The 24,880-nt window shown below is 46.7% G+C and overlaps 1 pseudogene; it reads right to left on the reverse strand.

Annotated features, from left to right (window-relative positions):
- Positions 1-5,135: 5,135 nt before the first annotated feature.
- Positions 5,136-24,880, reverse strand: part of LOC141212811 (uncharacterized) — a 31,232-nt pseudogene continuing 11,487 nt past the window's right edge.

Here is a 24,880-nt window from a genome sequence, read left to right on the forward strand (position 1 = left end):
AGGAGTGATGTTTTGGAACGCAGACTTTGATGGAATGGTGTCACCGGTGTGTCAGAAGTGACAGACAGTCGCCCTGCAGTTGGTTGCAGAAGATCTCTTCATTTGGCATTACAGACACCTTAGATCTGTCTCACTCTAGGACACAGCAGCTACCTTCCTCTTGCTAATTAATACCCTGGCCTGAGTGTATAAATACTTTCACTTTGCAATAGGAAGGCACTGGTGATAATCACATGTTTCCCGGTGATTGCTTGGAGCTCTCAAACTGCTATTTCCTCTGTGGTGATAGGAGGACGGAGTTATCACTCTGAAGTCGCTAAAGCTAAGCTACTATCCTTTGTCTCCCTTGTTGTCTTTAGTAGTCAGTGGGGATCGACTAGTGCTCATCCCCACCCCGTTCCGATCCAGGGCTTAGTGCTAGGGTAATACAGGGTTTAGGTTCCTGTGCGCGATTGATGAGGAACAAATATAGGGATGTTTAGGGAAGAAAGGGTGATATCAGATCAGCCTAGGAAGTCTCCATGTCCCCTTTCCCTTTGTGTTGCACTTAGTCTTTCCCACACCTGGTGTGACAAATGGTCTGCAGGTGGCATGTAATGTTTGTAGAGCCCCTGATGTGCCAAAACAGTGGAAACCCCCGAAAAGTGACCCCATTTTGAAAACTTAGACCCCTCAAGGAATTTATCTAACATGTGGTGAGAACCTTGTACCCCCAGGTGCTTACAAATTTGATCTGTGAAAACGAAAAATGAAAAGATTTTTCCTAGAAAAAAAATTTTTAGCCCCAAATTTTTCATTTTCACAAGCTTAGCAGGAGAAAATGTACCCCAAAATTTGTTGTGCAATTTCTCCTGAGTATACGGATACCCCATCATATGTAGTCAAAAATTGCTTTTGAGGCACAGTGCAAAGCTCAGAATGGAAGAAGCGCCATATTGAAGTTCAGATTTTGCTGGAAAGGTCTGAGGAGGCCATGTCACATTGGCTGAGCCCCTGTGGTGCCAGAACAACAGAAACCCCCCATATGTGACCTCATTTTACAAACTACACCCCCCAATGAATTAATCTAGGGGTGCAGTGATCATATTGAGACCACATGTGCCTCAGAATTATATATCATTGGGCGATGATAAAAGAATAAATTACATTTTTACCACTAAAATGTTGCTTTAGCCCCAAGTTCTTAATTTTTCTTAGGGCTAATAGAAGAAATTTTTACAACAAACTGAGGTCCATTTTTCCTGAGTGCACCAATGCCCTACATGTAATAGGAAATACTTTTCAGGCACAGTGCAAAGCTCAGAAGTGAAGGAGCGCCATATTATAGTGCAGATTTTATTGTTCTGGTTTGTGGATGCCATAACCTGCTGGGAGTGCCCCTGAGGTTATCTAGGGGTGCAGTGATCATATTGACACTCTGCGTGTGTCACAGAATTTTATACCATTGGGCAGTGAAGAAAAAATAATTACATTTTTACCACCAAAATTTTGTTTTAGCCCCAGATTTTACATGTTCACACAGGAAAGTGAGTAAAAATTGCACAAAAATACGTCCACAATTTCTGCTGAACGTGGCAATATCCCATTGTGTACAGTACTGCTTAGCCACACAGCGAGACTCGGGATGGACAGCGAACTATTTGCCTCCTGTAGACAGATTTTCCTAGAATTGTTTGTGGACTCCTTATACAGAGCCCCGAAGTGCTAGAAGAGCAAAATTCCCCCTCAAGTAACCCCATTTTGGAAATTATGCTCCTTTGGGAATTTATCTACAGGTGTAGAGATGATTTTGTCTCCATGGGAGTTTTCCAGAAACAAGCAGCAGTGGATGTTGCTGAGTGAAAATTGCAAACAGCCTTTGTATTAGCCAGTACTTTGTAGTGCCCAGCTCATGCATCTGTTCAATGGAGTCTTTTTTAGAAGTGGACAAAACTGTGGCCGACGGCACTTTTATGCATGCCTAAAATGGCGTATACCGCCGGATCACAGGCCAGACGGCGTGCACAGTGCCTTCATCTGCCTCATTATATGGAATCTTCCGCTGGGGAATTCTGTCTGAATCACGTATTTCAGAGATTTATATAGAAACCACGGTGTAAGCGCTCAGCACAGGATAAACATGAGCAGAGCCTTACGGCAATCTTTGTGAGGCAGAATGAATAAATCAACAGCAGGTAAAGAATTGGTTTTGTTTATTTTTTACGTTATTTTTTGTGCGGTATAAGGCTATGTGCCCACGATTCAGGAATGCTCAGGACTTGTTCCTGAGTGTTTCTGCATCTCTCTGGCAGAAAAAACGCATGCAGATTGTACATGCATTTTTCCAGCCAAACACACGCGGATGTGAAGCGTTCTAAACATGCATTTCCGCATGCGGGTTGACAAGCGCTTTCCAAGCGATTTTAGCATCACTTGGAAAGTGCTTGTCAACTAGGTCACACTATATAAATCCATGCAACCAGCATGGACTTATATAGTGTGACCTTAAGAATGTTTAAAAATAAAAAAATAAATCTATACTTACCTTCCGATGGCCCCCGGAGTCTTGCTTCGCTCCTCCTGGCTGCCGGCAACTCGCGGTACACTGAAGGACCTGCCGTCACATGACTATGACGTCAGCGCAGGTCCTTCAGTCCCCCGCGAGCTGCCGGCAAAGGAGGACAAGAGCAGCGGGGGCCGTCAGAAGGTAAATATGATATATATTTTTTATTTTATTCTTGTTTTTTACATGTTCTATGGTACCCGGGTCCGGAGGAGAGTTTCCTCTCCTCCACACCCGGGAACCATCCGCACATTGGAACGCATGGATTCCGCTTCTACAGATGCAGTGATGCATAATCCATGCGTTCCAATGCAAGTCAATGGAGGCAATTACTCTGCGTGTCCGCAAAATTAATGGACATGCTGCGTATTTTTCCGCAGTGATAAACCACAGCGGAAATTTACGCAGCATGTGCACAGCACATGCTGATTATCATTGGGGAACATGGCACGCCTTCTACCATGCATTTTTTAACCGTTTCTGCAGTGTTTTTGCCACTGCGGAAAAGCTTAAAAAACACATCGTCGGCACACAGCCTAAGTGGTTAGACAACTTTATTCTTCGGGTCGGTGCGATTACAGAGATACCAGCTTTATATCAGATTTTTATGCTTGGCTGCTGTCACACACTAAAAGACGCTTTTTTTTGTAAAAACTAGTTTTTGCATCTCCATATTTTGAGAGCTGTAATATTTCCATATTTTGGCCGACAGTCATGTAAGGGCTTGTTTTTTGCGGAATGAGTTGATGTTTTTATTGATACCATTTTTAGGCACACTAAATTTTTTGATTCAATTCTATTCAGATTTGTGGGAGGCAGAATGAACAAAACTCAGCAATTCAGGAATTGGTTTTTTTTTATGTCGTTCCACTTGTGGTAAAATTGATAAGATGATTTTACTCTTTGGGTCAGCACGATTACAGAGTTTTTAATGTTTTGCCGCTTTTACACAATAAAAACTATTTTATAGAAAAAATAATTACTTTTGCATTGCTGTATTCTGAGAGCTATAACTTTTTTTATTTTTCAGCTGATGGAGCTGTATGATGGCTTTTTTTTTTGCAGGACAAGATGAAATTTTCAATGATACTATTTTTATTTACATTATCTTTTTGATCGCATCTTATTCCACTTTATGTTTGGCAGTATGATGAAAAAGCCTAGTTTTTAGCCCCCCACTTTTTTTTTTTTTACAGTGTTCATTGACGGGGTTAATTAGTGTGACAGTTTTATGGGGCAAGTCGTTTTGGACGCAGCGATACCAAACGTGTATTTTTTTTTTACATAAAAGTACAATACATATATTTTTTGTATTATTTTAAAACTTATTTTTTATATTTATTTTTTATTTTTTTTTATACTTTTTCACTTTTAATAGTCTGATCGCCTTATAACTGTCAGATCTAACTTGTGTCAGTGCAGATCATGCACTGCGCATGATCTACCTAACTTGCTAGCGCCTGGTGACCCGGATATCAAGATGACGACATTGGGTCACTATGGCAACGATCGGGCTCCTCCGACTTTACGTGGAGGCACCGATCCAAGAGCAGAGGGGGCTCCCTCCCTCTGCCTGCCAGCTAAATGCTGCGATTGTTAAAGTGCAGGGAGCGGTGTGGGCACCGCTCCTGGTATTGAGTTCCGGGTGTCAGCTGTCAGAATCAGCTGACATCCGGCAGCGATCGTGCGCACACAGCCTGTATGTGCGCAAAATCACCCGGAAATTCTCAGTACATCCCAGGTCAGGAAGCACTTCCCAACCAGGACGTACTGAGATCGTCTAAGGTCGGTAAGGGGTTAAAGTGCATGAAGACCTTTTGATGCCCATAAGACTGAAAGAAGATGCCTTAAAGAGATTTAAAGTAGAAAGGAGAACTCTTTTCAAAGAGTTGGACAACAAAAAGGGTACATGTGTTTATACATAAACAGGGCAGGGCCTTTTGTCCACAGAAAAAGGCCTTTTAAGTTTTGGAGAAGCTTAAAGCAGATTCCTCACACTCTTTAGAAATGGCTATTGTCACCCTGCATACATATTCCTTTTATCAGAACAGCTTCAGCAGACAGTATGTCTGCGAAATAAAATATAGAATACTACAATTTATACAAATCTGATATTAATGAGACATAGATTTTCAGCACAGGGGCTAAAAGGGAAAGAAGACACAATTTTTCAGAACTGTAACCCCTACCAATGAGCCACAAATCCACAGTATTCAGATAACTGACAACAGCTATGCCATGTTTACTATCTAAGTGAAGATAAAATCCCAATGGAAAATATGGCATCAATCTTGAACTTTTGGGATCATCCGGAGAGGCGTTATCACATAAGTTGGGGATTTCATAAAATCATGAATGGCTGAGACCAGCCTATAACTTGACCCATGTGAGGTCATCATGGGGGAGTGTGTGGGTGGGAATCAGGAGTTGATAAAAGATCAAGCCAAATCATGATCTGGGTTCCTGTAGAGCAGTGTTTCTCAACTCCAGTCCTCAGGACCCCGCAACAGGCCATGTTTTCAGGATTTCCTTAGTATTGCACAGGTGATGGAAGTTCTCTCACCTGTGCAATACTAAGGAGATCCTGAAAACATGATCTGTTGTGGGGTCCTGAGGACTGGAGTTGAGAAACACTGCTGTAGAGAGATACATTTCGGTGTCTGCATGATTCCCGTCCACTGGACGTTCTTCAAACGAAGCGCTTTCCTTTGGTAGGCCGAATCATACCTGTGATGGTCGTAGTAAGTTTCTTTTTTATTATTTTCATTTTATGTAATTGTATACAGTATTGTTTTGTCCCCTTTGTAAAATCTTTTGTATATTTTTCATTGGAATTAAATATAACATTTAACAGTTCTGTTCCTTTTGTTCTGTAACCGTGCCTCAAAGCCATACACTATCCAATCGGCCTTATAAACGATTGGTGATGGCAGCGAGTAGTCTGGAGTTATCATGGAGTTAGCGGTGATTGTTCGGGGTTATATACACATATTCCATGTTTTGGAATCCGGAGGTGTATATACCATACGCTCACTGTTAGTTTTCTGATAACCGGTCTGTTAGTGCAAACAGCCTGTGGCCTCCAATCATCAGCCAATCGTGTAATTGTCCGGCCGATAGGGGGCAGCAGAGAGTTGTTCACTCAAGAGATCACAGTGGGTGGTTTTGAATGACCTTCCCAGACTGTAATAGGTAATAAATCACTAACAGGTTATAAAATACATTTTTTGTGCAAAAAAAGTTTAATGTGAATTTTTTCCTTCCACATTCCATTAATTCTTGTGAAGAACATTAAGGGCTAATAAAAATCTTGAATGTGGTTTTGAGCACCTTGTGGGTTACAGTTTTTAGAGTGGTGTCACTTTTGGGTATTTTCTGTCATACAGTCCCCTCAAAGTCACTTCAAATGTGATGTGGTCTCTAAAAAAATGTTTTTGTAAATTTTGTTGGAAAAATGAGAAATCGCTGGTCAACTTTTAACCCTTACAACTTCCTAACAAAAAATATTTTGCTTCAAAAATTGTATGGATGTAAAGTAGACATGTGGGAAATGTTATTTATTTACTATTTTGTGTGTCATAACAGCGCTCTGATTTAAGAGCATAAAAATTAAAAGTCTGAACTTTGCTAAATTTTCACCAAATTTCCATTTTTTTTCACAAATAAACGCAAGTCATATCAAACAAATTTTACCACTGTCATGAAGTACAATATGTCACAAAAAAACACTCTCAGAATCAGTTCCAGAGTAAAATTTGGCCTGGTCATGAAGGTGAAAACAGGCTCGGGGGATAAAGGGGTTATGAAGATACAACTTTTGGTTCAAATATTTCTAACATTCAGAACATGAAAAAGGCTTCGCCCCTGTGTGAATTATTTGGTGGTTAACTAAATGTGATTTCTGTGTAAAATCTTTGCCACATTCTGAACAGGAGAAAGGCTTCTCCCCAGTGTGAGTTCTCTGGTGGTTAACTAAATGTGATTTTTGTGTAAAATATTTCCCACATTCTGAACAGGAGAAAGGCTTCTCCCCTGTGTGAGTTCTCTGGTGGTTAACAATACTTGATTTCTGTGTAAAATATTTCCCACATTCTGTACAGGAAAAAGGCTTCTCCCCTGTGTGAGTTTTCTGGTGGTTATCAAAACTTGATTTCCGTGTAAAATATTTTCCACATTCTGAACAGGAAAAAGGCTTCTCCCCTGTGTGAATTCTCTGGTGCTTAACCAAATCAGATTTCTGGTTAAAACATTTCCCACATTCTGAACATAAAAAACGTGTCTCCCCTGTATGAATTCTCTGGTGGTTATCAAAACTTGCTTTCCGTGTAAAATACTTCCCACATTCTGAACAGAAAGAAGGCTTCTCCCCTGTATGAATTCTCTGGTGCTTAACCAAATCAGATTTCTGGTTAAAACATTTCCCACATTCTGAACATGAAAAAGGTTTCTCCCCTGTGTGAGTTCTTTTGTGTATAGCAAGAAACCATTTATGGTTAAAATATTTCCCACATTCTGAGCAGGAAAAGGGCTTCTCCCCTGTGTGGGTTCTCTGGTGCGTAACAAAATTTGATTTCTGGTTAAAACATTTCCCACATTCTGAACATGAAAAAAAGCTTCTCCCCTGTGTGAGTTCGCTGATGTACAACAAGTGTTGATTTGTCTGTAAAACATTTCCCACATTCTGAACAGGAAAAAGGCTTCTCCCCTGTGTGAATTCTCTGGTGCCTAACAAAAGCTGATTTCTGGTTAAAACCTTTCCCACACTCGGAACAAGAAAATCTATTTTCCACTGTATGAATTTTTGGATGTTTAAAAGACATTTCAGGGGGAAAACTATTTCCATATTCTGAACATGAAAATGGCTTATTTGCTTTAGGAGCAGTTTGTTTTTTAATGCTTATTTTGTGACTTTGATTTTCCTTAGTAGTCGGTAATGAATCAGAAGACAGGACCTCTTTCAAAGGATCAGATGACAGATCTTTGCTGTGAAGGGATGATGGTATATCTGGAGCAATGGCATTCACCTCAATTGTATCCTGTGGGATCTCGAGATCATCTGATTTAAAAACTGAAGATGTCGGCAGTCCCTCTGATCTCCTGGTACAGTGATCTGCTAAGAATAAAACCAAGTATTATTTTTGAATAAAATATCCTTGAATTTTATATTTTTGAACATTTCTACTTAAACTCTCTCTAGAAACAGCAAATTGTTAAAAATATTGAATTTTTCACCAAGACAATGACCGTTCACAGTCTAATAGAAAATCTCATAGGATGAACCAGTACACACGGAGCGTGGTGTTCAACTGAGTTCATTCTGCCTCCCAAATTTGTTATAAAAATCCACCAAACAATGTTATGTTGGCGAAAATAATACCAATAATAACTTCTACACATCTTGCAAAAAAACAAGTCCCCACTCAGGTCCATCATCTGTCAGTGGAAAAACAAAGGTTTGAACATCATTATTGGCTCAAAGGCTCTTGAAAAGCAACATGGCTTCCATAAACCAATCCAGCAATATTCGCTCTCCCAAAGTCATATCATCTCTTGCTTTTCAGCCTCGCAGTGCGCCCAAACCACATTTAGCATCCATGTATTTGGCATTACTATAGTGAGAAGAACCCACTTAATTTACAGTGTGTGTCTCCAGGAGCACAATCTGGGCACTATGTGTTGGGCAATAAAATGGCAATTTTTACTCTTCAGCATCCACTGCGTGCTAATTTCCAGAAAGTGGCTGTGAAGTCAATATAGTCACTACTCCTATAGATTAATTCACTGAGGGTTATAATTTCCAAAATTGAGTCACTTTATGGGGATTTCTACTGCTCTGGTTTTCTGCCATTTTTTTTCATGTTGGGGCTTCGGCAAATGGTGGGTCCCATTTCATCTGGGATCTGCTCCTGCGACATCTGCTTCTGCCACTAGGTGCTGCCTTATTCATCCTGCAGGCAGCGCTGGTGATGGAGGAGATGTCGGATCCAGAAGCTCTGGGTGGTGCAGGCTCTGTCCAGCCACTAAGATTAGGGTGCCTGGGACCTGTAGTACCTTCCCATCTGGCAGTATGTGTGTGTGTCCTGTACAGCTGGAGTAATCTGCTCCCTGCTTCAGCCCATATGCAAGCATCACACCCTACAAAAGCTATAAGCATTGTGGGGTTTCTACTCACTTGGGTGCGTTGGCAGGCAAACAAGAAGCATGTTCCTTTAAATGTCCATGTTGGCTTATAAATTCATAAACCAGGCAAAAGCAAAAGGAATACAAACAGCCTCTAGTTCAGGCAAAAACAAAGTAAAGATTCCTTAAGGCAAAGTCTCTGGTTTGCCAGTCCTGTGGGCACACAAGCTGGGTGGCATCCAGGTCACTGGCTCAGTCGGAAGACCACAACACACAGGAGGCCTTCTCCCTCCAAACACACAGAACATGTGCCAAACAACGGCCTCCATTTTATATTTTAACCACACCCAGAGGTGAGGTATGTGGGTAGGTAGAAACGCCTATCTCTCCAACTACCCGTAACCCGGTCCCAGATACACCAAACAGTCCTCTTAGTGCTTAAGTGTACTAGAGTAACATTCCGAGTTACATCACAGAGGACAGCCATCTCTGTGATACCTACCTCCTATAAACTACGTGTCCGTTAGCCCCCTTAAGCATATTGTCGTAAGCTTCCAGAAACAGCCTAGTTTTCCTCTGGTTCAGTCCTCCTGTTGTGGCCCCTGCCCGTTTACTGACTACTCTTGAGTCTTCTGATTTTGTATTTTCACTGCCCTCATGGTTATGACCCGGCTACCTGACTATTCTTCTTCCCATCTCACACCACAGAACAGCAGATACCACCATGGCCCAAGCCTAGGGGTCTCCGTGCAAGTCCAAATCCATGTAGTGTAGAATGATTAAAGGTTAATGAGCAAGATAATCCATGGGATCTGGAAAATAGAGTAGATAGCGCCAAGACTGTTTGTGGTAGCCATCTTTTGAGCTGCAAGGTGACCAAGAACAGTGCCCCCAATACATTGTGTCTGCAAACAGCAAGATCTGCATTCGAATAGCTAAATGGCGCTCCTTCCCTTCTTAACCTTCCATGTGCCCAGACAGTAGTGTATAACCGTATATAGGGGATTGTTGGATTCAAGAAAAGTTGGAAAATAATTTGTAAGGTCCAATTGTTTACCATTATCCTTTGTGAAGAATTCCAAAGTTATCACCACATAAAGTGACACAAGTCAGATTTGAAGAATGGGGCTGATTAGGAACACAAAACTGTCTGCAGGAAGTGGTTAAATCACAGTATAGACAATAACACATCTACTAAAATGATCAAACTGAACAGTCTTCACCAGTAAAAATTGAGTAACTAGTGGTGAAACCTCTCTGGGGTAATTAGAGTATGGGGCTCGGTGGCTCTTGGCAATCTAAACTCTCGTAAGGGACAATATTTTATGTCAGATGAGTTTCAAGAAGAAATATTAGACCTTGAGGCCGAGTTCACACGATGCGTTTTTAATGCGTTTCCGCTGCGTTTTTGCAGCTGCGTAAACGCCGCGGAAACGCATTAAAAACGCATGGTAGAAGGGCAGCAATGTTCCCCAATTGAAATCCGCATGTGCTGTGCCCATGATGCGGATTTTTCCGCAGCGTAAACGCGGCGCTCAAAAATACGCAGCATGTCCATTAATTTTGCGGAAACGCTGCGTTTTCGCCACCATTGACTTGCATTAGAACGCGCCAATTCTGCAAGACTGCATCTGTACTTGCATAATTGATGCGTTCTAATGTGCGGATGGTACCCGGGTGTGGAGGAGAGGAGAGTCTCATCCACTCCCAGGTACCATTAAAAAATCTGTAAAAAAAAGAATAAAATAAAAAATAAATGTATACTTACCTTCTGTTGGCCCGCTCACCGCTCCTGCTTGGTTCCCGGCACTTTGCAGTGAGTTGAAGGACCTGCGCTGACGTCAGAGTCATGTGACGGGTCACGTGACGCTGACGTCGGCAGGTCTTTCAATTCAAAGTTGCCGGCGAGGGAGAACGGAGTGAGCGGGACAGCGCGGGCCATCGGAGGCAAGTATATACACTCTCTCGGGTCACACTATATAAATCCATGCTGTTTGCATGGATTTATATAGTGTGACCTAGTTGTCAAGCACTTTCCAGGTGATGCTAAAATCGCCTGGAAAGCGCTTGTCAATCCACATGCGGAAACGCATGTGAATCTGCATGTATTCCGCAGGAAAAACGCATGCACAATCTGCATGCGTTTTTTCTGCCAGGGAGATGCAGAAATGATGCAGAAATTTTCTGCTTCATTTCTGCATCGCGTGCACATACCCTGAAAGAGAACTTTTTATAATACTGCAGAGCTGAGGTGTCTTAAATTTAGCTTACAGATATATCACGGCACACGTGTAATGTTTATGTTGTTTATCGTTAACCAAACCAGTTTGGACGTCCTGCCGAGATGTTCCCTTGACTCGCGTTTCATGATCAGCTTCTCCCGAGGGCATCCACACTTGTTTGTCTTGCTTTATATACTTATATTTGTTACATGACACTGCCATCTATGCACCAGCACTTTTACTAGTGTTGCTGTGTTCGGTGGTCTCCTATGTGCCTTGTATAGCTTTTGAATGAATTCTAGGTATTTATACCTTTTGTCCATACTTCATTTCACTTGACTTTGAATGAGCTAATGTCGGCCTATTATGATTATACACAGCATGCAGAATTATTAGGCAAATTAGTATTTTGATCACATGATACTTTTTATACATGTTGTCCTACTCCAAGCTGCATAGGCTTGAGAGCCAACTACCAATTAAGTAAATCTGGTGATGTGCATCTCTGTAATGAGGAGGGGTGTTGACTAATGACATCAGCACCCTATATAAGGTGTGCTTAATTATTAGGCAACTTCCTCTCCTTTGGCAAAATGGGTCAGAAGAGAGATTTGACGGGCTCTGAAAAGTCCAAAATTGTGAGATGTCTTGCAGAGGGATGCAGCAGTCTTGAAATTTCCAAACTTTTGAAGCGTGATCACTGAACAGTCAAGCGTTTCATGGCAAATAGCCAACAAGCTCGCAAGAAGCGTATTGGCCAAAAAAGGCGCAAAATAACTGCCCATGAATTGAGGAAAATCAAGTGGGAAGCTGCCAAGATGCCATTCGCCACCAGTTTTGCCATATTTCAGAGCTGCAACGTTACTGGAGTATCAAAAAGCACAAGGTGTGCGATACTCAGGAACATGGCCAAGGTAAGGAAGGCTGAAAAACGACCACCTTTGAACAAGAAACATAAGATAAAACGTCAAGAAAGGGCCAAGAAATATCTTAAGACTGATTTTTCAAAGGTTTTATGGACTGATGAAATGAGAGTGACTCTTGATGGGCCAGATAGATGGGCCAGAGGCTGGATCAGTAAAGGGCAGAGAGCTCCACTCCGACTCAGACGCCAGCATGGTGGAGGTGGGGTACTGGTATGGGCTGGTATCATCAAAGATGAACTTGTGGGACCTTTTCGGGTTGAGGATGGAGTGAAGCTCAACTCCCAGACCTACTGCCAGTTTATGGAAGACAACTTCTTCAAGCAGTGGTACAGGAAGAAGTCCGTATCGTTCAAGAAAAACATGATTTTCATGCAGGACAATGCTCCATCACATGCATCCAACTACTCCACAGCGTGGCTGGCCAGTAAAGGTCTAAAAGAAGAAAAAATAATGACATGGCCCCCTCGTTCACCTGATCTGAACCCCATAGAGAACCTGTGTTCCATCATAAAATGTGAGATCTACAGGGAGGGAAAACAGTACACCTCTCGGAACAGTGTCTGGGAGGCTGTGGTGGCTGCTGCACGCAATGTTGATCAAAAACAGATCAAGCAACTGACAGAATCTATGGATGGAAGGCTGTTGAGTGTCATCATAAAGAAAGGTGGCTATATTCATCACTAATTTTTGGGGTTTTTGTTTTTGCGTGTCAGAAATGTTTATTTCTAAATTTTGTGCACTGATATTGGTTTACCTGGTGAAAATAAACAAGTGAGATTATATTTGGTTTTTATTAAGTTGCCTAATAATTCTGCACAGTAATAGTTACCTGCACAAACAGATATCCTCCTAAGATAGCCAAATCTAAAAAAAAAACTCCCCAACTTCCAAAAATATTAAGCTTGGATATTTATGAGTCTTTTGGGTTGATCGAGAACATAGTGTTATGCACACGCCCGGGCTAAGCGGCGTGTGCGTGTGATTGGTAGTGATTCCACTGGACCGTGCCGGAGAGTGAATGCCTGGAGGGGCGTAACTAGGTATTCACCCGATCCGACCAGGGTCGCACGACGGCATACGACGCCAGTGCACCAAGGAGGAACCGAGCAGAGGGACCAGGTGCTACTCCAGGACAGACCCCGGACACGGCTGTTGACCCACACAGGGGAATACAGGAACAGACTGGTAGGCTGGCACACAGACTGGTGGGTATAGGCAGGCACGACTGGTATGCAGGCAGGCGGGTAAGCAGGCAGGGGGGGTACAGGCAAGCACAGCTAGAGTGCAGACAGGGAGGCACTAGCAGGTAGGAACACAGGCGGGATAGGGCCCAGTACACACTGGGACTCAGGAACATTACAGGCAGAGGGGTACAGGCAGGGCAGGACAGGACTGCCGGAGCAGCGGGCAGAACAGGACTGCCGGAGCAGCGGGCAGAAGCAGGGCAGGACAGGACTGCCGGAGCAGCGGGCAGAAGCAGGGCAGGACAGGACTGCCGGAGCAGCGGGCAGAAGCAGGGCAGGACAGGACTCTGTTCACACGGAACAGACAGGAAGGGAAAGACAGAGCCAGACACCCACAGGGTACTTGCAGTGAAGTAGCGAGTGGACCACAAACTCACAAACGGGAGTACAGAGACAACAGGCAGGAGTTAGGTACGAGTTCAGACTCTGCAGAAAAAGGAAGGGAACGGACATAGAGGCAAAACAGGTAAAGGATAGGAGAGAGTTCAGACTGGAACTGAGTGTACGGAGGAGACCGACACTGCAGCGGGATACAGGAGCGGGTCTGGGAATACTGCCCCCAGAGAGGCGGGACGAACAGGCAAGGAGCGTGTTCAGACAGGACAGACAAGATACAGGAGCGGGTCTAGGTAATCGGCCCCTAGAAGGCGGGAGGAACAGGCTAGGAGCGTGTTCAGACAGGACAGACAAGATACACAGAAAGGACTCAGTTCAGACACGGGAACTAATACCGCAAAGCAGGAGACATACAGGACTCAGTTCAGACACGGGAGCTGATACCGCAAAGCAGGAGACATACAGGACACAGTTCAGACACGGGAGCAGATACCGCAAAGCAGGAGACATACAGGACTAAGTTCAGACAGGCCTGGAAATACAGCCTCCAGGAAAGGCAGACAAGGAAACAAAGACGGGACCTGGCACCTTCAGAGTGCAAGCACACCCTGAAGGAAACACTATGCTCAGGCAGGGATAGAAGGGAGCTGCTGAGCTATATACCAAGTGTCAGACAGCAATAGGCTGAGGACGCACAAGGGGTGTGACCCACAGCAGGTACAAAAAGCAGGAAGTGATCGGGCGCCGCCCTTAAGCAGCAGAGACAGACACAAACAGACAGCATGGAGGGAAGCCAGAGAGACATTCTGGACAGGAGATCAAGTGCGCGCTCCTGCACAGTGGGAGATGGACCACTATGCAAGGACGCCGCCAGGTATGTTACAGTACCTCCCCCCTTACGCCCCCTCTTCTTCAGGCCTGCCAGAATCTTCCGCAGGGAATTCGAGGACCAGTCGTTCACTGGGTTGGAGGGGGACAGAGACTTGAGGGTAATCTCTGCTTCGAGGTACATCTTGTCAAGCTCACAGGAAAAAATAGACGGGTTATCAGGTACATAATGAGGAAAAGTCACTGTCTCTTTGTTATCTGGTGGTACCCCGGAGGATTCAGGAAACAACTGGAGGTCCTCCGCCGGGTCAGAAGAGTGCAGAGGCTCAGAGAAAACAACTGCTTCAGAGTACACTAGGTCGGACTCACTGGAGGAGGCAGGCGAGGTATCGGGTACCGAGTATAGGAAAGTCTCTGTCCATTCACCACCAGGTGGCACCCCGAAGGGTTCTGAACACAACTGGAGGTCCTCCGCCTGGTCGGAGGGGTGTAGAGACTCGGGAGTAACCTCTGCTTCGGAGTACACTAGGTTGGACTCACTGGAGGAAGCAGGCGAGGTATCGGGTACCGAGTATAGGAAAGTCTCTGTCCATTCACCACCAGGTGGCACCCCGAAGGGTTCTGAACACAACTGGAGGTCCTCCGCCTGGTCGGAGGGGTGTAGAGACTCGGGAGTAACTACCACTTTGGGGTACCCATTGTCAGGCTCACAGGACGAAGCGGACAAAGTATTGAGTACCGGGTGTAGAGAAGTCTCTCTCCATTTGTCATCGAGTGGTATCCCGGAGGATTCAGGAGGCAACAGGGGATCCTCCGCCAGGTAGTAGAGGTGCACAGACTCAGAGGTAACCTGGGGTTTCTCCGGGATACAGGGAGATGAAGCTTCAGTAGGGACTTCAAGGTTGGGGTCAGGAGGTCTCAGGGAGGACAGACCCTGGCGTGACGGCTTGCCTCTAAGTCTAGCACGTCTGGACTGCCTCTTGAGGTTGAGAGAAGTATTCCGGAAAGCGTAGTCACCCTGTGAGGATTCTGGGTGGGCAGTAGTCTCATTGGGCTGGAGGACTATTGCGCTACCCACACACATTACCCATCGGGGCTGCTCCGGGATATTGGGAGGTGAAGCTTCAGCAGGAGCCTCCGGGTTAGGATCATCGAAGACCATTAGAAAGGCCACCAGGAAGGCCATTAGGTCCCGGAGGATCGGATCCTGTGTTTCATATAGGGGGTTGATCCATTCCAAGGCATCACCCGCCAGGTAAGACATAATAAAGGCCACTTTAGCCCAATCGGAAGGAAAATAGAGAGGGTAGGCCTTAAAGTGTAGCATGCATTGCTCCACAAATGCACGACACTGTCTTGGATCCCCATAGTAACGTGGCGGATCCGCAGGAACGAGAGCTGATAGATCCATCTGGACGGTGCGTAATTTCGCCTGGAACTCAGCTAAGAGAAAAAAAATTTATTTATTTATTTTAATGCATATATTCGCTGGAAAACTTCTCAGAGGGCGAAGGCCGTGGGGCTCAACGGGAACCATGGCCTGAGCATGCTGTTATGCACACGCCCGGGCTAAGCGGCGTGTGCGTGTGATTGGTAGTGATTCCACTGGACCGTGCCGGAGAGTGAATGCCTGGAGGGGCGTAACTAGGTATTCACCCGATCCGACCAGGGTCGCACGACGGCATACGACGCCAGTGCACCAAGGAGGAACCGAGCAGAGGGACCAGGTGCTACTCCAGGACAGACCCCGGACACGGCTGTTGACCCACACAGGGGAATACAGGAACAGACTGGTAGGCTGGCACACAGACTGGTGGGTATAGGCAGGCACGACTGGTATGCAGGCAGGCGGGTAAGCAGGCAGGGGGGGTACAGGCAAGCACAGCTAGAGTGCAGACAGGGAGGCACTAGCAGGTAGGAACACAGGCGGGATAGGGCCCAGTACACACTGGGACTCAGGAACATTACAGGCAGAGGGGTACAGGCAGGGCAGGACAGGACTGCCGGAGCAGCGGGCAGAACAGGACTGCCGGAGCAGCGGGCAGAAGCAGGGCAGGACAGGACTGCCGGAGCAGCGGGCAGAAGCAGGGCAGGACAGGACTGCCGGAGCAGCGGGCAGAAGCAGGGCAGGACAGGACTCTGTTCACACGGAACAGACAGGAAGGGAAAGACAGAGCCAGACACCCACAGGGTACTTGCAGTGAAGTAGCGAGTGGACCACAAACTCACAAACGGGAGTACAGAGACAACAGGCAGGAGTTAGGTACGAGTTCAGACTCTGCAGAAAAAGGAAGGGAACGGACATAGAGGCAAAACAGGTAAAGGATAGGAGAGAGTTCAGACTGGAACTGAGTGTACGGAGGAGACCGACACTGCAGCGGGATACAGGAGAGGGTCTGGGAATACTGCCCCCAGAGAGGCGGGACGAACAGGCAAGGAGCGTGTTCAGACAGGACAGACAAGATACAGGAGCGGGTCTAGGTAATCGGCCCCTAGAAGGCGGGAGGAACAGGCTAGGAGCGTGTTCAGACAGGACAGACAAGATACACAGAAAGGACTCAGTTCAGACACGGGAACTAATACCGCAAAGCAGGAGACATACAGGACTCAGTTCAGACACGGGAGCTGATACCGCAAAGCAGGAGACATACAGGACACAGTTCAGACACGGGAGCAGATACCGCAAAGCAGGAGACATACAGGACTAAGTTCAGACAGGCCTGGAAATACAGCCTCCAGGAAAGGCAGACAAGGAAACAAAGACGGGACCTGGCACCTTCAGAGTGCAAGCACACCCTGAAGGAAACACTATGCTCAGGCAGGGATAGAAGGGAGCTGCTGAGCTATATACCAAGTGTCAGACAGCAATAGGCTGAGGACGCACAAGGGGTGTGACCCACAGCAGGTACAAAAAGCAGGAAGTGATCGGGCGCCGCCCTTAAGCAGCAGAGACAGACACAAACAGACAGCATGGAGGGAAGCCAGAGAGACATTCTGGACAGGAGATCAAGTGCGCGCTCCTGCACAGTGGGAGATGGACCACTATGCAAGGACGCCGCCAGGTATGTTACACATAGTTGTTGATCAATAATAAAATTAATCCTCTAAAATAAAACTTGCCTAATAATTCTGCACACAGTGTATTAATATATGCACATTGATTCCCCCCGAGTCACATTGGAAACGTGTGTTCAGCTATCATGTCTAGATCTCTTTACATATATTGACTTCTCTCAAACCATCCTGTTTGTGTCCTTTCTGTTCTAGCTACCCAGTATATAACATTATCATCCCACTTGGATTATATTAATATTTCACATACTTATGTATAAGTTTTATACAGGCTTGGTCTTGGAGTAGATCAGTCTCACATTTGGGCGAGACTGGGCGTACTCTTGTATTTTGTGAATGGTATAAATTGTCATCTAATCTCAATACTTATCTGTGATAAGCTACAGTGTACTCTAATGGCAGTTTTTTCTTTATTCTTTCAATAGGTGTTCACCTCTGTTTTAACATCTCCTTTCATACTTTTAATTTTACTTGTGTGTTATGTATGATGTGGAAACTAATAAAATTACTTGTCAGGGTTCCTCAGTGACGACACCGGAGAGATCACACAATAGCTCACCGTTGCCGTCACTCTGTCATTTATTCACAGGATTGAGCAGGGATTCGTGAGCACACGATCCCGATTACTTACTACGTAGGTATCGGCAAGCACACAGCGAGCGTATGGCATACATACCTCCGGATTCCAATGCATGGAATATGTGTATATGCCCCGTACGGTCGCTGCCAACTTCACGATAGCCCACTTATGACTATTTGCTGCCACCACCAGCCGCGTTTGAAATATAATACAGGTCTGGCCGGATGCCTGCGTTTGGTAGCATATATGGCTTCGGGGGAGGGAACGATTACAGAGCAAAAGAAACAAGACTATTAAATTTTATATTTAATCCAAAAGGCAGGCAGTGTTAGGAAAAATCTACAAATATTTTACAAAGGGAACAATTACAATACATATAAAGTTACATGAAATAAAACAGCATTAAAAAAGACTTACTATATGATCGCTGAGACAATTCAATATAGGTGGAGGGGAGACACTCCGCTTGATTTGAGCGTTATCAAACGCAATCCTTTGCTATGATAAACATATACTCCCGGGCCAAAGAAAACCTCAGCAGATTCTTTTTTGCTGAAGGGGGAACCTGCCCACAACCCCCCCTGTCCTGACATCACAGAGGCTGGGCTCTAGCCTGCACATTTTTAGTAAGATATCTGGTTTTGGGGATAACTTATTGCTGTTTAATCCCAGAAGCCCAAACGTGATACCATATTTTCCATTGTAAATTTACCTGCATTTAGAGACCACACATGGTGTAGTTGTGATCTGCTATTCTGGTACTTTTGCATTAATGCTCCCCAAACGGGATTACAGCTATGGAAAAATAGCATGTTGTTCCTTGGCTGACCCTGCCACTAAAAATATAGGTCCCGTTATTATCGGACATATGGAACTTTAGTTATTTCATATTTAGTTTTGGCTCCGAAAATCCTCCGAGACCTATGATAAATTCCCTTTAAAGTCCTGGGAATCAAGCTTCCTCAGCTGGAGCTAAGTTGTCGCAGCGTGTGTCTAATTAACTCCTGCCTCTGCAGGGGGAAAGACCCTCGCATTTTTAATCGGGTTGGTGACACCTCTTGTGTGCCAGCATTTCTTTAAGTTACTTTGGCTGTGGGTGATAATTTGCAGGGAGACAGATGCTGGGCTGTCAGCTCTCCTCTTGTGACAAATGGAGGATAAGGGAGGGGTGAGAGGCAATGAGGGGTCTGGGAGAGAGACTTCTTAATATCTATGACAGTGGTGAAGAAAATATTTTCAATTTTTCTATGACATCTCCCCCTCTTTGAGGTGGCGTAGGGGCGGATTTACAGATTGCCCCTTAAGCCTACCTCCTCGGTATCTCCTTGACGGGACAGCCCGTCGTTCACTACCCTTGTTGTGCTGAATGGTAAAATCGTACTGCTGTAAAGCTAGGCTCCACCGCAGTAATTTGCCATTGTCACTGGACACCCGATGCAGCCAGCTGAGGGGGTTGTGGTCAGTCACTATGGTGAAGTTGCACCCATATAGATAGGGCTGCAGCTTCCGCAGGGCCCACGCTGTATTGAGGCAGTCCTTCTCCACAGTGGCATATGCTACTTCCCGGGGTAAGAGCTTGCAGCTGAGAAACATCACTGGATGCTCTTCCCCCTGCTAGTTTACCTGGCTGAGCACAGCACCCAGGCCAAACGCACTGTTGCCCGTTTGGACCACAAACCGCCAAGCGAAGTCCGGGGCCTGCAGAACTGGGGAACTGGCCAGGGCAGCTTTCAGCGCCGTGAAGGACCACTCACAGTCAGCTGTCCAGTCGTCTGTGGTAGCTTCTTTTTCGTGAAGTCCGTCAGGGGCTTAGCAAGGGCACTATAGTTGGGCACAAACTTCCTATAGTATCCTGCCGTACCCAAGAAGGACAACACCTGCTTCTTGGTTTTGGGGGAAAGCCAGGAGGTGATGGCACCAACCTTCCCGGGCTCAGGGTTCGCCAGGTGTTCCTCCCAGGTGGGACTGAAGACGGCAATGTCATCCAGGTAAGCAACCGCGAACCCCTCCAGTCCCTCGACCAGATGGTTGACTAATCGCTGGAAAGTGGCAGGTGCATTCCTCATGCCAAAGGGCATGACAAGGGATTCATACAGCCCAAACGGTGTAATGAAGGGGGACCTCTTCTGGACCTCCTGAGACAGAGGAATCTGCCAGTATCCTCGACTCAGGTCCATAATTGTGAAGTACTGGGCTCCAGCTAAGCGATCCAGCAGCTCATCGATGTGTGGCATTGGGTACGCATGGGGAGCTGTGAAAGCCCACGCACTTTTGGACCTTTGGATCACCCCCAAACCCAACATTTCATCTATCTCTGCCTTCATGTCTTTCTGCACCTCTAAAGACACATGGCAAGCGGATTGACTCTCTGTAGGAGGACAGCTAGCTGTGTCCTCCCTGGCACACCCATGAAGAGGGTCAAGTAAGGCTGGAACACCTCTCGCAGCTGGGACTTCTGGTCTGGGGATAGCTGCGGGTTGAATTCCGCACCCTTAATAGACCCTCCGTCCCGGGCAGCGGCCAGTAAGTCCACAAGGACTTCTGTCTTGCCTTTTTCAGGGATGCTACACACAGGAAGGGCACAGGCCTCCCGGTCATGATGAGCCTTCATCATGTTGACGTGGAAGACCTTCTGCCTCTTACGGGCATGGTCAATGGGGACCACGTAGTTCACATCATTGAGGCTCTGGCATATGGGGTATGGGCCTTCCCAGGCCATCTGAAGCTTGTCCTGGGGACTAGGACCCACACCTTCTGACCCACTTTGTACACCCGCTCCTGGGCGTTCTGGTCGCACCACAGCTTTTGGCTGGCCTGGGCCTGCACCATATTCTCATGTACCAGCTGCGTCATTGCCTGCATTTTATCATAGAGAAGCATGACATACTCTATGATGAACACTTCGGGTGAGTTCAGTTCCCCTTCGTAGGATTCTCTTACCAGACCAAGGCGCCCCCGGACTCATCTGCCATACAGGAGCTCGAAGGGGGAGAACCCTGTTGAGGCCTGTGGTACCTCTCTGTAAGCAAAGAGCAGGTGTGGGAGGTACCGCTCCCAGTCGCTCGCATTGGACTCAACCAGAATCTTAAGCATCTGCTTAAGGGTACCATTGAATCGTTCACACAAACCATTGGTCTGTGGGTGATAAGAACTTGATGCCAGGTGCAGCACCTGCATTTTCTAAAAGAGAGCATCCATTAGACGAGACATGAACTGAGTTCCCTGGTCCGTAAGCATGTCCCTGGGAAATTCTACTCTTGAAAAAATGGGCAGAAGGGCATCTGCCACCTTATGAGCCCGAATGGAGGACAGAGCTACTGCATCTGGGTATCGGGTAGCATAGTATACAACAGTAAGGATGAAAAGTTTTTCATTGGCCAGTGGGTCAATGATGTCCACAGCAGTCCTCTGTAATGGCTCCTCTATCAGTGGCAAAGGGATCACGGGAGCCATGGGTGCATGCCCCGACTTCCCCACTCTTTGACACGTGAAACAAGAGCGGCAGTAGTTGGCCAGATCTGTCTCCAACTGGGGCCAATAGAAGTGGTGCGACAGCCAGGCCTTGGCTTTGCAGACACCCAAGTGTCCAGCTAGTGGGATCTCATGGGCAACCCGCAACAACTCCTCCCTAAACTGATAGAGCATGACCAGCTATCTTTTCCTCATCCACTCCTGTTGGGGGTTACACAGGACTGTTTCCCGGTACAACCTCCCCTGATACCAGAATACCCTCTCCTTATCAGAGTCAGAGATGGGCTTCTCTGCGAGGTCCCTTAACGCCTCTAGGCTGGCATTTTGCGCAGGGCCACCTGGAACTCCTGGCTGGTGGTAGCCAGAAGGGACCGGCTCTGCATCCACAGCCAGTTCTGTTGTCCCGCCAGGGGATGAGGGCCCAGAAGGCAGCGCATAATGTGCGTTCAGGGTACTCATACTCCGAGTGACAGCGGCTATGTAGGCCGTCTCCCTGGAGGACAACAACCCTTTACCATCAGCCTGACAGGCTGGGTGCACCACCTCCCCATCAGCCCCCAATACCTCAGGAGCTGTGCCAGTCATGGGACAGCTACGACTGGCCAGGTCACAGTCCATCATGACACTGGTCAGCGGCACGGGACCGCTGGCCTCAAAGTCCCCGTGCCTGCTCCCATCGCCCTTGGCATGCATACTGGCTCCATTTTGGGGGTCCGAAGCAGCATCACCCCGCAGGGTGACATGGCTGAGCACTTGGTAACCACAAGACATATTATCATTATGCATCATGTTATTGTTCATATCATCAGCATTTTCATCACAGACATTATCAGATCTGGGAGGGTTGTCAGGAATAGATTAGGCAATCAACCATCCCAGAACAGTCACCAATAGCACATTTGTCAGGAGGTTCTCAGATACCCCCACTTCCCGCAAGTCCCTCCCCGCACCCCAGTCTAGGAAAACCTGGGCCACAGGCAAAGGACGGTGAACACCCCCAATCCCAGTGACAGTCAGGGTTTTCCCGGGAATAAGATCTTCAGGGGACACCAACTCAGGGCGGATGAGGGTTTGTTCGGCTCCGGTGTCCTTGAGCCCCATAGTGACTTTATCACCCACGGTGACTGATTGTAAGTTGCCACAGACCAAGGTGGGGCAGGAGCCGCTGATGGCCGGCTTGCTGGAACACTGTCGGTGGTTGTGGGCTTACCCCCATTCCAGCTGGCGGCGGCTGACTTCCGCACCTCTGGCGTGCGGTTGGCCTCATAGGTATCTGTGATCTGGGCAGCTTTGGCGGCTTCCTTCGGCTCCCGGTCCAGCACAAACTGCCTCACTTCCACAGGGCAAAGAAGAAGAAACTGGTCCTTCACTATCAGCTCTTTCAGGTCCTCGAAGATGGTGATTGACAGTCCCTGGACCCACTGCTCAAAGTTGGTCCTGAGCCCATCCACCACATCACTGTAGCTATCATGTGGTCCATGCTGGTGGGCTCTGAACTTCTTTCGGTAAACCTCCCGAGTCAGCTGCTACTGCTTAACAGCCTCAGTCTCCATCTTGTTCTCGAGGGAGAGAAGCAAACAACTCCAGAGCTTTTCCACAGAACCCTGGAGTTAAATACCTGGCCCACTGGGCTTCAGGCAGCTGATACTGTCTAGAGGCTTTTTCAAATCCCCGCAGAAATAGGTCCAAGTCCCTGTCCTTTTCCATTACATCAAATAGCTCAGGACGGGGTTTAAAGCTGTTGGCACTGTTGAACTCATATGTCCGTGTGGAGGGTGGCTCCTTCTGAATCCGGATTAGCTCCAGCTGGTACAGACGCTCTGCTTGGGCCTGCCGCTCCTCTCAGTCAGCTTGGGCCTGTCGCTCAGCAGCCTCTCGGTCAGCTTTGGCCTGTAACTGAGCTCTCTCAGCTTCGGCCTGTCGATCGGCTCTTTCAGCCTGGGCTTGTCGCTCGGCTCTCTCAGCCTGGGCCTGTCACTCGGCAGCCTCTCGGTCAGCTTTGGCCTGTTGCTCTGCTCGCTCCTGGAATTTCAGGATCAGCTGCAGTCGTCCCTCACGATCGTCTGCTGCGAGCTGCTCCAAGGCCATCTGCAGGTGGGGGTCCACACTACCCTGGCTGCGGGTCTGGCTGGCAATAGCAGGTGGCATCCCTGCAACAGCTCCATCGGGGCCTTGGCTGGCCAACAGTTCAGCAATTATTTGGGACTTGTTTTTGCCCATGGGGTCAATCTGTTCCAAATCACAGAGGGCAGTGAGAGTGGCCTTTGACTGCTGGTGATACCAGGCCTCTCCACGTGTAGCCATCATTGCCAGATAAAAGATAGGACAGAAAAACAAGAGAAGGGGAGGGGATGCAACTGATACACGTACAGTAATGTCCCAGATAAAAAATATTAAAACACTGAGTCTGCTTTCTTAAAACTCTGCACAGAATTCTCGCAAGTACCGTGCAATTTTTCAGTCACAGGAATGATTGCTCAGTCCAGCCACTGATGTTCTGTAATATCCCACCACTTGCCACCAATTTGTCAGGGTTCCTCAGGGACGACACCGGGGAGATCACACAATATCACACAATTTTTCATAGATTTGAGCAGGGATTCCGAGCACACGATCCTGATTACTCACTACGTAGGTATCAGCAAGTGCACAGCGAGCGTATGGCATACACGCCTCCAAATTCCAATGCATGGAATATGTGTTTATGCCCCGTACGGTCGCTGCCAACTTCACGATAGCCCACTTATGACTATTCGCTGCCACCACCGGCCGCGTTTGAACTATAATACAGGCTGGCCGGATGCCTGCTTTTTGGTAGCATATATGGCTTCGGGGGAGGGAACGATTACAGAGCAAAAGAAACAAGACTATTACATTTTATATTTAATCCAAAAGGGAGGCAGTGTTAGGGAAAATATACAAAAATTTTACAAAGGGCACAATTACAATACATATACAGTTACACAAAATAAAACAGGATTAAAGAAGACTTACTATACGATCGCTGAGATGGTTCAATATAGGTGGAGGGGAGGCACTCCGCTTGATTTGCGCGTTATCGAACGCGATCTTTTACTATGATAAACATATACTCCCGGGCCAAGAATGCTACTCAAACCTCAGCAGATTCTTTTATGCTGAAAGGGGAACCTGCCCACACCCCCCTGTCCTGACATCACAGGGGCTGGGCTCTAGCCTGCACATTTTTAGTAAGATACCTGTTTTTTGGGATAACTTATCGCTGGTTGATCCCAGAAGTCCAAATGTGATACCATATTTTCCGTTATGAATTTACCTTTATTTAGAGACTTCACATGGCGCAGTTGTGATCTGCTATTCTGGAACTTTTGCATTACCGATCCCTGGAGGCTTATGGCAATGGAAAAATAGCAGATGGTTCCTTGGCTGACCCTGCCACTAAAAATAGATCCCGTTATTATCGGACATATGGAACTTTAGTTATTCCATATTTCGTTTTGGTTCCGAAAATCCTGTGAGACCTCTGATAAATTCCCTTTGACGTCCTGGGAGTCAAGCTT

The sequence above is a fragment of the Phyllobates terribilis genome, unplaced genomic scaffold, assembly GCF_046119375.1.
Source record: "Phyllobates terribilis strain yellow unplaced genomic scaffold, ASM4611937v1 Scaffold_186__1_contigs__length_3700242, whole genome shotgun sequence".
NCBI lineage: Eukaryota > Metazoa > Chordata > Amphibia > Anura > Dendrobatidae > Phyllobates > Phyllobates terribilis.